At 40.5% G+C, this 15534-nt stretch overlaps 1 long non-coding RNA gene across 1 annotated transcript in view; it reads right to left on the bottom strand.

Moving 5' to 3' along the window:
- Positions 1 to 13128, bottom strand: part of LOC311271493 — a 39443-nt gene extending 26315 nt beyond the window's left edge. The window contains exons 1-3 of the long non-coding RNA XR_014624425.1: positions 12838 to 13128; positions 12216 to 12315; positions 2027 to 2138 (exon numbers count right to left, since the gene is read on the bottom strand). This is a non-coding gene — a long non-coding RNA (uncharacterized lncRNA). The remainder of the gene's footprint in view (positions 1 to 2026; positions 2139 to 12215; positions 12316 to 12837) is intronic.
- Positions 13129 to 15534: the final 2406 nt, after the last annotated feature.

The following is a 15534-nucleotide window of genomic DNA, read 5'->3' as shown; positions in this document are numbered from 1 at the left end:
CAAGACCGCACCAACCGAGACCAAGACATTACCGAGACCAGAGAGTACCGAGAGCGAGACAAGGACAAGACATTTGGAGGTCGAGACCGAGACAAGACCAAGACTTTTTAGAGGTCGAGACCGAGACAAGACCAAGACCATATATATCAAAGGAAAATCATAACAAAACATCAAAATGTGAGTTTTCTTTTTTTTTAGCTGGGGGAAATCTTTTCACTACCAGTGATTGAAGTTATTAGCTGTTTTTGGGAGGGTCTTTTTCACTCTTTTCAGTAAGGCATGGACAAAAGGCCTATCAGCGGTGGTCTTGACCGGTCTTGTTCAAAAAGCCAGAGTCCGCCCAGTCTCGGTCTCGGACTGGGCTTAAGACCGAGTCAAAACGCCTCGATTCCAAGACAAGACCAAAAACCTCAAAAAATGGTCTTGAGACCGGCCTTAGACCAAGACCGATCTCAAGTACTACAACACTAGATTGTGGCATTTAACGGAGTTGTCTATTTATGTATTTATTGAACTAAAAGAGCTTGTGTAATGTAGCGAACTAGAAGCTAACATGTACAGTATATGCCCAGCTTTAAGTAGTGGTTGTTGGTTTATTACTTAACATTGAAATTAGCAGCTGACCTGCAGTGAAATAACTGTAATGGTCAGTGTATTTTGTCGTTTAAAGGTCCAGTGTGAAGGATTTAGGAAAAGCTATTGACAGAAGTGGTATATAATATCCACCATGTTACACCACCATGGTTTTACAGTAGCCCAGAAGAGACAAAACAAACACTGACTCTTGAGGTGGTCTTTGGGTTTTTTCACATTCCTAGTGGCCACTGCGCTTGGAGGGGGAGGATGAGGCCAGGGGTATTTCGTTGGCTGTAATCTACAACCTCAAAGCTGGCTGTCACAAAATCCTGCACACTGCTCCTTTAAGTCTTGGCTGCAGACAGCAATAAATGAGCAAGTAATGAGTGATCAAATCAATTTTTTTTTCAATAATGTTACATAAGGAATTAAGTTAAGGAGAAGAAAAAAGTGTCAAAGTGCAGGGAATGTCAGATCCATCTGTTGTACTGTATGATGTCATTCTGTAAATGTTCATGAAAGAGCACTATCTATGAGGAAATCAATGTGCTGGTCAGGAGAGGCTGCCCTCCTGTCTGTGAGTCATGTAAAGCTCAAACCCTGTTGGAACTGGCCCTATTCAGGCCCTTCACTCCATTAAGCCTCTACATTCTTCTCATTATGAACATAGTTAGAAACCAATTAATTGAAGTGATTAAAGTGTTTCCTAACTCAAGTGAAGTTAAGAAGATTGAGGTCAAATAGTGTTAATTTATTTCAGTGAAAATTCGACTGGTGCCCCCTCATACACAAATTATCAAAAGTACCCTGCTGCCTATACACCAATTAATTCCCAACCTTAATTGTTGTGTCTTTAATGGCTCGGAGTGGATGGACATGGCTGTCCTTTTTGTCAGTCCAGTGTCTTACAGTGGAACAATGTGACAAGGAGGGGTCCCTCCTAGCTAATCAGATGGGTATGATAGGCATCCTGATATAAAGATTCAGCTAGCCTTATATTCATACATTTGTTCTAGCATCTATGCATGTTGCCATGTATTTCAAGGATACTGTTTTTAATTCTCAGCTTAAGGCAATAACTGTGATATTTGCACATCCAGTTCTTTAACTGAACTAGCTCTTCTGAGTTTGTGGATACATTATGTGGTGAGCGAAGGCTCTCAATGTGAATTTGGTTGCTCGACAATGCAAACTTGGGAATTGCACCAAAGGAATTATTTACCGCTTATCAGAATCACAGGTCTGTCCTACTCAACAGGCAAGACTTGGGTTCCCAGTTAACGAAAATAAATACTTTATTACAAAATATATATTCTTTTAAAAATTACCATTCATACAAAAATAATGAAAAGGGAGCCTAATCAGGGGCTGAGGCCTACTGGTGGAGAGAGAGCTAGTGGAGGGGAAGGGGACTCAACAAAAATAAAGGAATTAAAGAAAAAGGGTTCACCTGGACACACGTGGCAGTCACACACTGTGATACCACCAAAATCCAAGGAAGCACAGCACACAGGAGGGACACCACCACCCACTTCACCAGCACCACCACCAGCCTGCAGCCACTGAGAAGGGGAAAAAAAAGCAAGTTACAACGGAAAAAATTAACCCAAAATGTACAACAAAATATACAACTTAAAGCAAGGGACAGTTCACAACATAAATAAGGTAAAAACACAATTGCCTAAACAAAACACACAATAGCACAGTAAAGAAAACAAAACACTTGCCCCAAAGAAATATCTAGATTACAAAGAAAAATATCAGAAATAAATCAAAATAAACTATTGGAACTAAATGGACAAATCCCCAAATAAAAAAAAGAAAAGAAAAATAATACAAATTATCCAAAAATAAAGGGATTAACTCTTCAAAATCATTCATTTAAAATGAGAGAAATAAACAGGTTAAAAATGTGGTGTCAGCAGTCCACCGTACAAGCCGGCTGTAGCCAAAAGCGGTTGCTACTCTGCAGTGAAAATGCACAGTCTTTAAGCATGAGGACACTGAGTGATAGGTAAATTGAAGCAGCAGCAGCAGCGCATGGCATTACCTGCACGGGCAAACACCTCAGATCGGAAGTGACGCGTCAGCGGGAGTGCAAGGAAGGCCGTACTGCCGCCCTAGTGATCAGCTGTGCACAATTAACTGCAGCAAGACAACCCTATTTCTATGCTGCTACAATTATATCCTGAAGGATTAGATATGTTACATTAATACTCTAATACTTACCTTGCTTAAAGCAACACTAGGTAGTTTGGACTCATTACTATGCCCAGCTGGTTGAGAAGCGCAATTATCTGTGTTACCAGTGTCGTAAATACTGCCGCTGTATGAGTATCCCTGGGGAAAATGAATACATGTGAATTTGTTGACGGAGCCGGCGAATCACGAAATCGTCTGAAAAAAACTCACTCGAGTGCCAACAACAAGCTACATTCAGAGATAGCAGTTGGTAGTTTGTTAGCATATAGGCTGCACAGCACATTAGCATTCTAGAATTATTCTCATACTCTGTTGGTTATAGTGATTGCACCGACTAAGCTACTTCCAAAACACAACGCTTGGGTGTGAATGTGTTTAGTAACGTCTGAAAATATAACTGTTTTCGGGAGTTACTGAATACAATCGCAAGTTGACGTTGTGTTCGGCGTAATAACTACAACCAACTCGGTACGACAACAGTAGCTAAGTAGCATGCTTACGTTACCGATAATAACAATAGCCTGACGTTACCTCCCGACCACACTGTTCAACAATTACGTTGATTATCTGCATGAACTAAGGAATCTGCAACTTTTCAAGACAAGACGTTCATAGTGTTTTAGTGAGTTAGTCATCGTCTACAGTCACTACATGAAAACGTGAAAGCTATCGAAACGGACAGCATTAGATTATCTCCCGGCTTTATTACGGTTATAAACCGTGGACAAATAGAGCCCCAATGAACACCACATAACAACAAATCAACTCAAAGTAAAAGTCGGTAAGATAATAAATATCTATGTTATATATGACTTACAAATCCAGTAGCATCAAGGCTAGGTCGCGTTCAGCTCGCGCCACTGAGTATAAGGCTAAGGGCTCTGTTCTATCACTTTCTCTTTTTCTTTTCTTCGCCTCCTCAGACAATACCTTCTTGGCTTTTTTAGCTGGCTTGGCCATGGCGTTGGTTTACGAAAAATCCAAGTAGCTGCTGGCTAAATCCACTGACGAATAACGTCGGGAAGTATGCCGTAAAGCAGGTCGCACTAGACGCCTTTACGTCAGATAGGTTCTTACCCGCTCTGGGAAGTTACACAGTGCGGTTTCTGCCGGCGCGACCCCCCTCAGGCTGCAGAGATGTCACCATTCATCCTATTAACCGTATATTTTTTATTTTCTACCACTTAACTGAGTTTAGAAACATTATTTTAAGGTCGAAAATCTACCTAGTGTTACTTTAAAACCTGGTGTATATTCATGTTCATGTCATAATTAAGTGATGCTTACCACCACTGCTGTTTGTTTGTTTGTTCATATAAGTTCAGCCCCTCAACATCACTTCCTGGTGCTGAGTGTTACTTTATGAACGTGTTTATCTTGCTGGATAACTGTAAAGGAGCAGTTATGCCAGTTGTGCGTCATTATTTGGACAGGATTTGGCTTTGTTTGTGAGACTGTCTGCCAATTTATTATCTCTTTAGTGGCCAGATAGATGTCTAACTGTATCTAATTAACAAAAAAAAAAAAAAAAGAAAAAGCTAGTTAGAGATCCTACTTGCTGACTTAACCCAGGGTGTCAGGAGTCAAACCTGGCTAGAAAAAAACCTTGGAACTTTATTCCCAATTGACAAACTGGCCTCTATCTTCCCAGAGGCTGTGCTCTGTCCCAGTCTGGCCATGTTCACTAAGAGCTGCCAGTCAGGGAGAGCCAGCGGACCACTAGCTACCGTTAACACCAATCAATATCCGCAAGAAGTCCCTCCCTAGCTGCCTGTTTTTACAGGAGACACCTAACTACACTGAAACAAATAGCACTCCACAGGGCGTTTCATGGGAACTTTAAGAAGAAACTGTGCTCCAAAGTTTCCATGAAGGAGGGAAGCAGAAAGGATTCTCTCAGTGCAGGGTTAACAGTCTTACACACACAGTCTAACTCCAAGGCCATAGTCGAAACAGCTTGTCGTACACTGAGTGTTACAGTGTATTCCCTTATCCACCACTTGTGTACATGAAAAACAACACTTTCCTTGAACCCCGAGCACTAATTATAACATAGCAATAAGTGTATGCATTTGTTGTGCCCTATGTGCTGCAGTGCCATACTTACTGGCTGGAGTATATGCTTCATTATCCCAATGCTTACAGAGAGGTTTTTGGAACTGGGTTAGTTGTGAGACAGCTTTGAAAATCCCCAGCTTTTGGCTGCTCTTGACACTCTGGTTGAACCCGTCCTATTAACGCTGGATTACTGTGGAGAGGCCATGTTTCCTTGACAAGGGAATAGAGCCGAACATTTGAGCGGGGATGATTTCATCTCACAGTTTTTAATTGCCCTAGCATCTATTCATGCACTTTCAAGATGCGCCAAGCAGCTTTGCAGATTCCAAGGGAAAAAAGTCAAGGTTCAGCAGAAATGGCTGATACTAAATACCGAAGGTTTACGGCTGCAACATCAAAGTTTTATGGTCGTTGGATAAACGGATCTCTTTCCAGCTATAATGTGTTTTCGACAAACATCCGCCAAATCTTGCCATTTCAAGGGAGCTTTTGTTGTCTTTGTATTCGCCAAGAGTCAGCATGAGCATTACAGAGAATTTAAATCTGTAACTAAATGAGATTTTTCTAAAGTACAGTGATGATCATCATTACTGAGCAGACAGAATAAAGTAAACATTAGCTTCTCTGCTGGTGGCAAGTTATGGATTAAAACAACTGGATGATTTTCCAGAGGTTTGCTATCATTGTGTGATTATTATTAATCATGTAAGACGACAAGTCGCATCAAATGCAGCAGCAGGTACTCAAGAATTCATCTGTGAGTGTGTGATGCAGAGGCATGGCATGGAAGTCTTCTCAGTGTGTCCTTTTGCCCCACAGTGCATCCAGTCTTATTCAGTAATTGAATCAACAGGTAAACTCATGCATCTCTCAACAGCTATTAGCATAATCAGTAATAAAGCAAATATGACTCAAGAAAAATCTGATACTGTCTGTGATGTATCAGCCCTCTTTGTCAACATACCGGACAATTCATTTGTGACACTGGGGTTTGCTTTGAAATATGTCACTGTAGAAAACACTGTACCTCCTTCATGGTTGTTCAGGTCTTAGTGTTTGCGAAGGCTGTCCAGGGTTCTGAATCAGAATCCGGTTGAACTGCCAATTAGTTTTTCACATACATGGAAATTGAAGTATATTGATAAATAACAATAAACATAATAAGATAATTCAATTTTATTATATAATATTAAATAAAAGATAAAAAGCTAATCCTGCAGTAGAAGTGGAATTTAAAAAATGATGGTAAAAATGTGAAAAAATTCAATGTAATGTACAATTAATATGTTTCTTAGAAGAAAGAGCTGTAGAGTTTTGTATAGAAATATATAATATATAACCAGCTGGGTGTTCCCCAACACTGCTGGTGGGCTGGAGTCCTGCTTGTGGTGACTGATGGCCAGTCGATTATCTTTGATTGACTGGCCTCATCATTTTCCTCTCATTGGTCATTATCTACCTGTTCCAGATTCCGGCGGCTGAGTGCCAACACCAAGCTCTCTTCACTTCAAGAGTTTAATACTTATTTAATTAGTTAAGTGCCTTGCTCTATGGGCGGTTTGTTTTGATAGCTTGAAAAGACAATATTTTCACTCTTTTTTAAAGCCAAATCTTCACTTTAGCCGCAAAGCTAAAAGCATGGTGGGAAAAAAAGTGGGATCACAAGCTTGACCATGTGTCAAGGGTGTAAATAACATCTTTTCAAATCAATTTGGGATCCTGGGGCTTCCAGAGACTTGGATTACACCAGATGAAATGTATGGAGCCATTGTATGTTCACTTTTTGTTTTGTTTTTGTTGTGCGGTTTGTTTTTACGCTTTGAAACAATTCCAACAAGCTCCATGTTTTGTGGACTACGAAATTTCACCCAACTTTCCAGAGTAGATAATGCCTGAATTTGAATTTTTAGGTGAACTGTTCCTTTAAACACATTGTTAAATATTATTTTCTGTCAACTGTCAACAAAGATAGGCCTAAAAGTAGTGGAGCTGAGAAAGGCAGATTCATGTGTGAACCTTGGCACGCTGGCTAGAGTGGCTATGGATCATCTCCACAACAAACCCAGAACACAATGCAGCTACATCCACTTGGCATTAAGGGGTAACTTCACTTTTTGCTTTGATTGTCGGAAATCTTTACCAGATTTTCAGTCATCAAGATCAGCAAGATGGATGTGTCTTGAAACAAAGGGTTTTTTTAGAACACTATTGGAGGACTGGACTACACACCAGAAACTGCTTCTTTAGGGCCTGCCTCATGTTGGGGCCCTGGGACTGAGCTCCATTACTCCACACACTATGAGCTCCTGAGATAATCATGCTTATTCGAAAATTTCTCAACACTCTGATGACTGAAAATTAGTACTTCACTCGGCGAGTCACACATTTTCCAATTTTCTCTCCTAAACCTCTAGACTAACAACCACTGTGGGGCTGAGGGTTGATTATCGCACATCACCAATAACAGTAATGACATAAAGTATGAGCGATTCAATTATGCTCCTCATGATTTATTTGTGGTTTAATGATTAAAAACAGCCTGGTTAAAAAACATTAAAGCTCATACCACGAGCAATTATGAGGCGGCGTAATTTACCCCTGACAATTGGCCAAACTATCATCTCAGTTCTGTTCTGCTGAACCTCATGCCAGCAATAATTGACATAAGTCTTGTTGACTCTGGCGTCCTCAGAGCAGCAATGATTATCCGATGTTTGTTTGCTCAGTCACATTGTGCGATCGTGTATTCAATAATTTACTTTTTTATATCCCCAGGTGAGCGCTGCCTTTGCTTGTTAGCCCAGCAGACAGAGGCATGCATCTTTTATTTTCTGCTTTACTCTGCTGCTATGGCAGGATGCTGCACTGCTTCAACTTTTTTGTAATGAAGACCCAAAGAAGCAGGGAAGTATGTCAGATCCGGTAGCAGCGTGTACATCCGAGTGTGGAATTTGTTTTCTTTGCCCATATTCTGTATAACCATAATTTAAAACAAAGTCCCTGTTTGCTCAAAGTTGAGAGCCGCTTCACCTCCAGAGAGGTGAAGCTGAGAGCAGCCAGGCTATTTGTCATTCCACAGCAGATACAATGCAACCTTGGCAAAGTGCAGTACATGAGATACAAGGGAGATTGTCAAGACAGAAGTTTTTTTGAATTCTGTGACATTGACCGGCGCTTTGAGCAGAGGTGTTCACTGAAGTGGAATGATGAGACTCTTAAGTGTTTCATGAGCTCAGCCCTTGTAAACAGCAGCTGGATAAAAGAATATTTGATAACAGCGCAGATCACTGATGTCTGTGGCCCTTAGAGCTGGCTGTTGCTCAGCATTATGTTTGATTTACTCTCTAACACTGACTGTATTACTACAATGTTGCTGTTATCATGAGTTTTTCAAATACCTTGTTTTACCTCTTATTGTTTTCTCTGACTCCAATCTTTTTTTCTCAGTGAAGAGAAAGAAAAATAAATAAATCCAAAACAACACGTATGTCTGTCCACCAGTCATTATATAAGGGTCATTTTGCTCTATGGGATAGTAGACTCTACACAAGTTAAAAATGTTTGCCATTAAGCAACCACAACAGGAAGAGGCATTCTTTTCCCTGGTCCTTATCCTCAGGTATGGTGAAACAACTGAAATAACAATGGAAACTGCAACGCAAAAGAAAAAAAATCCCGCCGAAGGAGGAGGCAAAGAAGGAGTTGATATGTGTTTCCACTTACCACCGAGACTTGAAACAGTTCAGAACCAGCAGTTTTTCTACCAGATCAGTTAGTAACAAAACCTGCCTACTTATTAATACAACTAGTTGTTTCACTCCATCTTTTCATAGCACTGAGATCAGGGTTTCAAGGTCAAATTGAGTTTCTTATGGTTGTGATTTACTTTGGAAAGTAGGCAGGCTGCTAGCAGTAGCCATGCTGCTAAAGCTGGAGGTTGAGCAGTTATCTATTTTGGCTTTAAGTAACAAAGTACTTCATGAGTACTTTATCAGTTCATAGACATACACAAAAAGGCGAGAAAATGTTGGAAAACACGCTGAGAAAAGCACGGACTACCTCCACACATACAGCTACATTGAGGCTAGCTTACAGCTAACATTTGTGCAGCTGGTACATCAGCTGTAGGCTAAGGGGTGAATAACTAAAGACTGAACACACAAATGATACGTCTGCACATTCAGTCTGAACACAAATATATATGGTCAGGATGGGGCAGTTTAAGGTTAACAACTTTGATTTCCAAAAGACTTTTGGCATGAAAATACATGACATTTATACAATGAACATCCTCTTCGGTCTCTTCCCCTCCGTCATGATGCCCATGGAGGCTGCTGAACCAGATTTCAATGTCCGCTCACCTGGCTCCTGTTCTGTTGCCCATTCTGGCACTGCTCCTTGCCTATACAGTTACAGGCACCTCGATTTTCCCCTCCCATCAGACTGCCTTTTGGCTGCTGGTTGGCTGGGAGTCCCCCCCTCCTCCTGTGGGTATGCCTAGATTCCACTGTAGACACGCCCATTCATTCGATTGTTCAGGTACTTGCACTTTTAGACAGTGTTTAATTGCTCAGAGTGATGGCATCTTGTATTTTCTCTTTCTGAACTGACAGCCTCCCACGCTGACTGCTGAGCATTTCCCCAAACCTAAATCTTTGTACTTAAGGAAGGACCTATTAATTGGCATGCTTTTAGATCCTAATGGGACTCTTTAATTAGTAAGTGCTTTATTTATTAAACGCTGATTCACTGGGAAGTTTAACTATCAAAGCCTCTATATGTTACCAAGATGCACTTCCATACTATTAAGTGTCTTTAATTATATATATACACACTAACACAACTTGGCACTTAATAGTATGGAAGTACTTACTCTGAACCAAACACATATGAATGTTGTTCAAGATAATTAAGCTTAAACATAATGGATATTGAGCTCACAGCTCACGATTGCGAAATCTGCAATCATATATGATTTGACTGATGAAGAAACACTTCCAAACTATGTCGGAATTTTTCATATCAACTGTCTATAAATTGATTTCATTGAAAAACTAAATTCTAATTTTAATTTGGTTTTCAAATTACCAAAATAGTTGTGATTTACATTAAAATCAAATAAGCAACTATCCCTGGCCCAATTCCAAAATACTCCTTGCCCCTGCCTTTTTTACCCCATCACCTGGATGCCAAGGTGTGCAGTTCCAAGGGGGCAGTAGGAAGCATGGGCCCTGAAGTTGACTGACAGGATTTCTAATTTTATTTGGACTTCTTCTTTCTTTCTGAGATCTCATTTTTAATGGGCCTAAAACTGACTTTAGAACTGAGAACTGATTGCCCTATTTTAAAGGAACACAGAACTAATGCTGTGAAGCAACTTAAAAGGGAACAATTAAGATTTTCACTTTAAAGGAACTCAACTGGAAAAACTGAAAACTTTAAAGGGGGAAAGACTGTCAACTGAAACATCTGAGAAGTACATTTAAATTTGTTGTATGGACAATTTAATTGAGTTTAATCAATTTCCAATGTTAGAGTTGAATTTGTCCTATTCGCACATTGGAGTTGGACATTCGGTTAAATAGAGGTTTTCAAGTTAAAGCTGGGGTCTGTAAGTTGGAAAAACCGCCAAGTCCAGGCTAGATCTTAAAGTATCCAGCCAGTAAACCCCGCCCCCTGGTCCGGCCTTTCTCCAAAGCCACTCCCCCCAAAACCATGAACACGCACCGTCCGACAACTGCCGAATACCACCGTCGGAGTCTGAGTCTTCACGAGCGGTGTGAAGACGAGTACCAGCACATCGTTTTCATCACAACATCTTACTACAAGCAGCTACCTCATGTCTCATTCACCTGTAAGTAAACACCTCATATTATCATATTGAACGTAAACAACAAACATAGCCATTGCTAGTACTGATAGCTGTCAAGCTAGCTTTGTTAGCACTCAGAAATTGTTTTGAAAGTGTACTTTGATGTAACCTATTAGCGGGCTATGGTAACGTTAGATATGGCAAAGCTAAAACATCAAGATTAGTGGTGGGCCTGCTACACTTTTCTTCTTACCCTCAGTGATTCACAGACGAAAATGAATATTGTATTGGACTCATGATGATACGATGTTTTGCATGTTAGAGCTTCCATGATGAGAGACACGCCAGAGCGAAGCACATCATCCCGTCAGAGGACGACATGAGTTCAGGCAGAGGCCGTGGATGTGGGAGGGCGACAGGTCAAGGACAGGTGTTCATAGGTTGAGTAGAAGATCTTCAAGCTCAAAGGATTGCACATGAGCAGGTCAGCATCTAAAGCAGAACATTACTGGTGCTTTTATCCTGATCAACACCACCTACAACTATTTGTGTTTATACAGTATATTGACCAGGCATGTAAGTTGGACACACAAGTGCCCTAATCAGAATCACATTGTTCAAGTAATCAAGTAGTTTTTCACCATTTGACTTTGTGTTTGGTGCATAACAATAAACACAGGGAGTAGGAAAATGTAAAGATAAAGGGCTGGTACTTCAAAAAAATTAAACTGGGACATCTGTACAGTTCTGTCCAGGAATGTCTAAAGTATTGACCATTGAAAGTGTGTATGTTCACAGTATGCTGAGGACAGTCGAGCTCTGTTCCATAAAAATATCTAATCACGTTGCTCATCTGTTGCTTTACAGGCCAGAATGTTGCACATGGTTTAACTTTCTCATTTTTTCTATGCATTTTGACAGTAGTGTGTACAAGCTCTACTTGCTGGACTTTTTGTTGTACACCTTGGAGTACTTGGCCTAAGAGAGAGGAGTTCCATCATCTCTGCAAAAATTATAATAATTACAGAAAACTGGATAAGGATGGAGAACTCAATGTTTTTACAGGACATAAAGTTACATCTGAATGTGTTTTTGTGGCATGAAAATGTTATTGATTCTGTCAAAGACAACACAGGACTGTTGCTATGTAACAAAATGAGGGTTAGTTGGGTGATAGGAAGCTTATGTGATGGTGGCAAGCGATTATTTATAGGGATTGTCAGGTGCATTCTGTGTTTCCCACATTCTACTGTGGTCAGCTGACAGTCAGATCATGAACTGAAATGCAAAGTATATTTTCTTTTAAAAAATGTCTTAGTAATATGCAATAGTCTCAAGCAGTAGGCCAACATGTGACTGCTTGAAGCATTTTCCTGGTGCAGCTAATGAAATGATGCCATTTCTTTTTGTATTGTATCCCTGCTAAGGAGCACATTCATGCACATAAAGCAAACCAACTTGATATGAAAGAAGGACCCATGTACATATGAAATGTCTCTATCAAAGTCACACTACATGAATATCAGTGGTCTGATCCATGTTGCTATCAGCATCGAGTTACACTCACCTGTCAGAGAGAGACTCTGCAGAAATAGTGGAAACATCAGGGCATGGTTCTGCTGTGAATTGACACTTCAAGGCTGGAAGTTGAATCGTCCCTCTCATAACTATAGGACACAGAAATAGGCAACATCAGCACATTTGTAAGACATCCAGTTAAAAGTATAAATGAATGAAGCTCACATAAGTACCATCTCACAACATCAGCTCACAAATGCAATGCAAACTATATTCACAGATATATGTAATCTTCCCAGGACCTCCGAACAGTGGACTTGGCCTTTCACATGTGTAGCACACAAGAATTAGTCCGCCCCTCACATACAGTCTGGCTAATGTCCAAACAGCCCAGAGTAGCAGTGCATGTGTGAACACTGCTGTATGGATCAGATCCACAGTACATGTAAACATTGGCCTGCGTGTAAACGGTGACGTTACATGTAAATATGTCTCACACGGCAGTAGTCTGCTATTTTAGATAGCTAGCTAGCTAACGTCAGCTACAACCTGCTAACGTTAGTGTTGGGTGAATACATACAACAGCAACATAAGGAGCTAACGTTAGCTTAGTTGACTACATAATGCAGAGTAATAATACATTTCCCCAACAAAACAAACCAGCTCATTACCTGTCCAACAGAGACACAGCTACCATGGCGTCCGTCCTCAGGTCTTCGACTGCTTCAGTTGTCGCCATCGCTGAAAAGCCGCTCCGATGTTGACTCGTTATACTTCTTGCACTGTCTAACTTCTGTTTTGGTAGCCTTCTGGAGTTCAGTCTGTCTTTTCTTTCTTTGTTCAGCAGTGTAGGCTGCTGTAGGTACCACTGGTGATGAGAAGTGTGGCTGTAGCTTCTCTGCTGTTCTCGTCGTAAACAGTCCACCATCACTCTAGTGTAGAAAGCAGGTGTTTCAGATGAACACGGGGCTATGTTAACTGGTGATCATGAGCCGAATGCGTCAGTGGTTGCCGTAGCCACAGCAGATGTTGAAAATGGGAAGAGAAGACGTAGTTGTCCTCGGATATGCCTCTTTGTTCAGGTTGTCTCTGTGCAAAACATACCTGATCCGTGGTTGGGCTCCTGTTTGAGTAAACGTGCTTAACCCTCAAACTCATATTCATTGAGGGAAAAGAAAGAACCGTACTGTGGCAACCAGCCCACCACACCAACGGAGCCACACAGGTATCTGGCGGTCAGAGGTGGACAGAGTACACAACTTCACTACTTGAGTAAAAGTACAGATACTCCTTGTCAAATATTACTCCAATACAAGTAAAAGTAGCTTAGTCAAAATATTACTTAAGTAAAAGTACTAAAGTATTTGTTTAAAAAATTACTTAAGTAAAAGTATTTTAAAAATATCTCAGGAAATACAGGAAAGGAAAGTAGCTTAATGTCATTATACAATACACTGATGTGATTCTGCTACAGACGTGTTTATAGCTCAAAAATAAGCAAATAAAGGCAAGAAGCCTCAGAACACAGACTCAGCTGCATTCATCAACACATGAAATATATTGCAGACAGCTGTGGTCAGTTCAGTATATTTTTGCATCTGACATCCATGCTTTCTCTACATAAAAAAGATGTAGATGCAGGCACTACAAGAACTGATATTGACATTTACAGATAAACAACTTATTGGCTAGTTTACTTTACTTATATCATACATCACAGCCAAAAATGAGCCGGATAACCCACATCAAAGACAGCCGCACCTCACTAACGCGCGCACATCCACTCTCTCTCTCTCTCTCTCTCTCTCTCTCTCTCTCACACACACACACACACACACACACAGACACACGCGCGTGGGCGCGCGCACGCACACACACACACACACACTCTCTCTCTCTCTCTCTTTCACAAACATTAAGCTAGCTAACGTTAGTAGCTACTTTACATACCGCGACGTGCTTTTTCAGGTTGGAAGACGAGTCTTTGTAGTCCGTGATATAATTGGTCCGCGGTAAGAACAACAGACATTTAAACTGAAACGAATCAGTTTTTGTGACAAAAATCTCAAACATGGGTTTGAGATAAGGCCACGGGTGCTCATGACGTAGTACAGGTACGGCAATACGACTAAGACAAACCATACGCGAATCAGCAGAAACAGTTTATTTTCTCTGAATTTTGCAAAAAAAAAATCATCAGCTGACGTAAGATCAAAAGTAGCGAGTAACGAGAGCATCAATAGAAATGTAGTGGAGTAAAAGTACAATATTTGTCCTTCAAATGTAGTGGAGTGAAAGTAAAAGTATCCCCCCAAAATAATACTCAAGTAAAGTACAGATACTCAAAAACTGTACTTAAGTACAGTACTCAAGTAAATTTACTTCGTTACTGTCCACCACTGCTGGCGGTACAGCCTATTTCACTCCTCACAGCATACACACAGCCACCTTTTGGACGCAGAGGTGGCCAGATCAACTTGTGACCGCAATGTCTTTGAACCATGTCGGTACTGTGATGGTTTAATAACACAAATAAGCAGCCATTTGAAAGCAATTAATTCAAGACTTATTGTTGTCACAAATTCTTGATGCAATCATCTGGAAATAGTGAAGTTTAAAGAACCCCCATTGGCCCCAAAATAACACCAAAAAGTAGTCCACTGACAGCAAGAAAACATAGGCGTCAAACTGTTAAGTTTTAATTCAGCACAGGCCAAAATCAAATATTGAATAAAAGATTAGCAAAATTTATCAGAATATTATGGAAGCCCAAAAGGGCCATGCATTCATACATTTTATTTCCTCCGTTTTCCCGTGATAACGAGTTAATTTCATTTGTTTTCTCGAGATCTTGAGTTATTATCTCAAAATAACAACTGCCGTTTTCCCGAGAAAACAGGCTAATTTTCTCGAGCTCTCGAGATAACGAAACTTGTTTCCCCAAGATAACGATATAATTAATTCGAGATCTCAAGATAATGACTGTGATATGATAGGCCTGAGATTATGGCCCGGGACCTCGTAGCTGGTCAGCTATGTAGTTAATGACAACATCAGGCTCACTTAGATTGCGCCTCCGATATAGCTGAAGCCTTGCCAACCGTCTTTTTAGATTACACACACTAATGTGTATATTATCTGTAATAGCAAGGCATAATGCTATTTCAGCCTGTGTCAGGCCTTGGTTGAAAAGATATGACGCAGTGATCGATATGCTCCTGCTCCTCTGACATTGCTACACTGAATGATGTTTCCTGCAATGATTTAATATACTACACTAGCGTTTTGTTTTCTCAAGATCTCAAATTAATTATATCGTTATCTCTGGAAAACAACGTTTTGTTATCTTGAGAAAATTATCCTGTTAT

Source organism: Pagrus pagrus (assembly GCF_965226575.1).
Source record: "Pagrus pagrus genome assembly, chromosome: 16".
Classification (NCBI taxonomy): domain Eukaryota; kingdom Metazoa; phylum Chordata; class Actinopteri; order Spariformes; family Sparidae; genus Pagrus; species Pagrus pagrus.
This window is presented reverse-complemented; position numbering and strand designations above follow the sequence as displayed.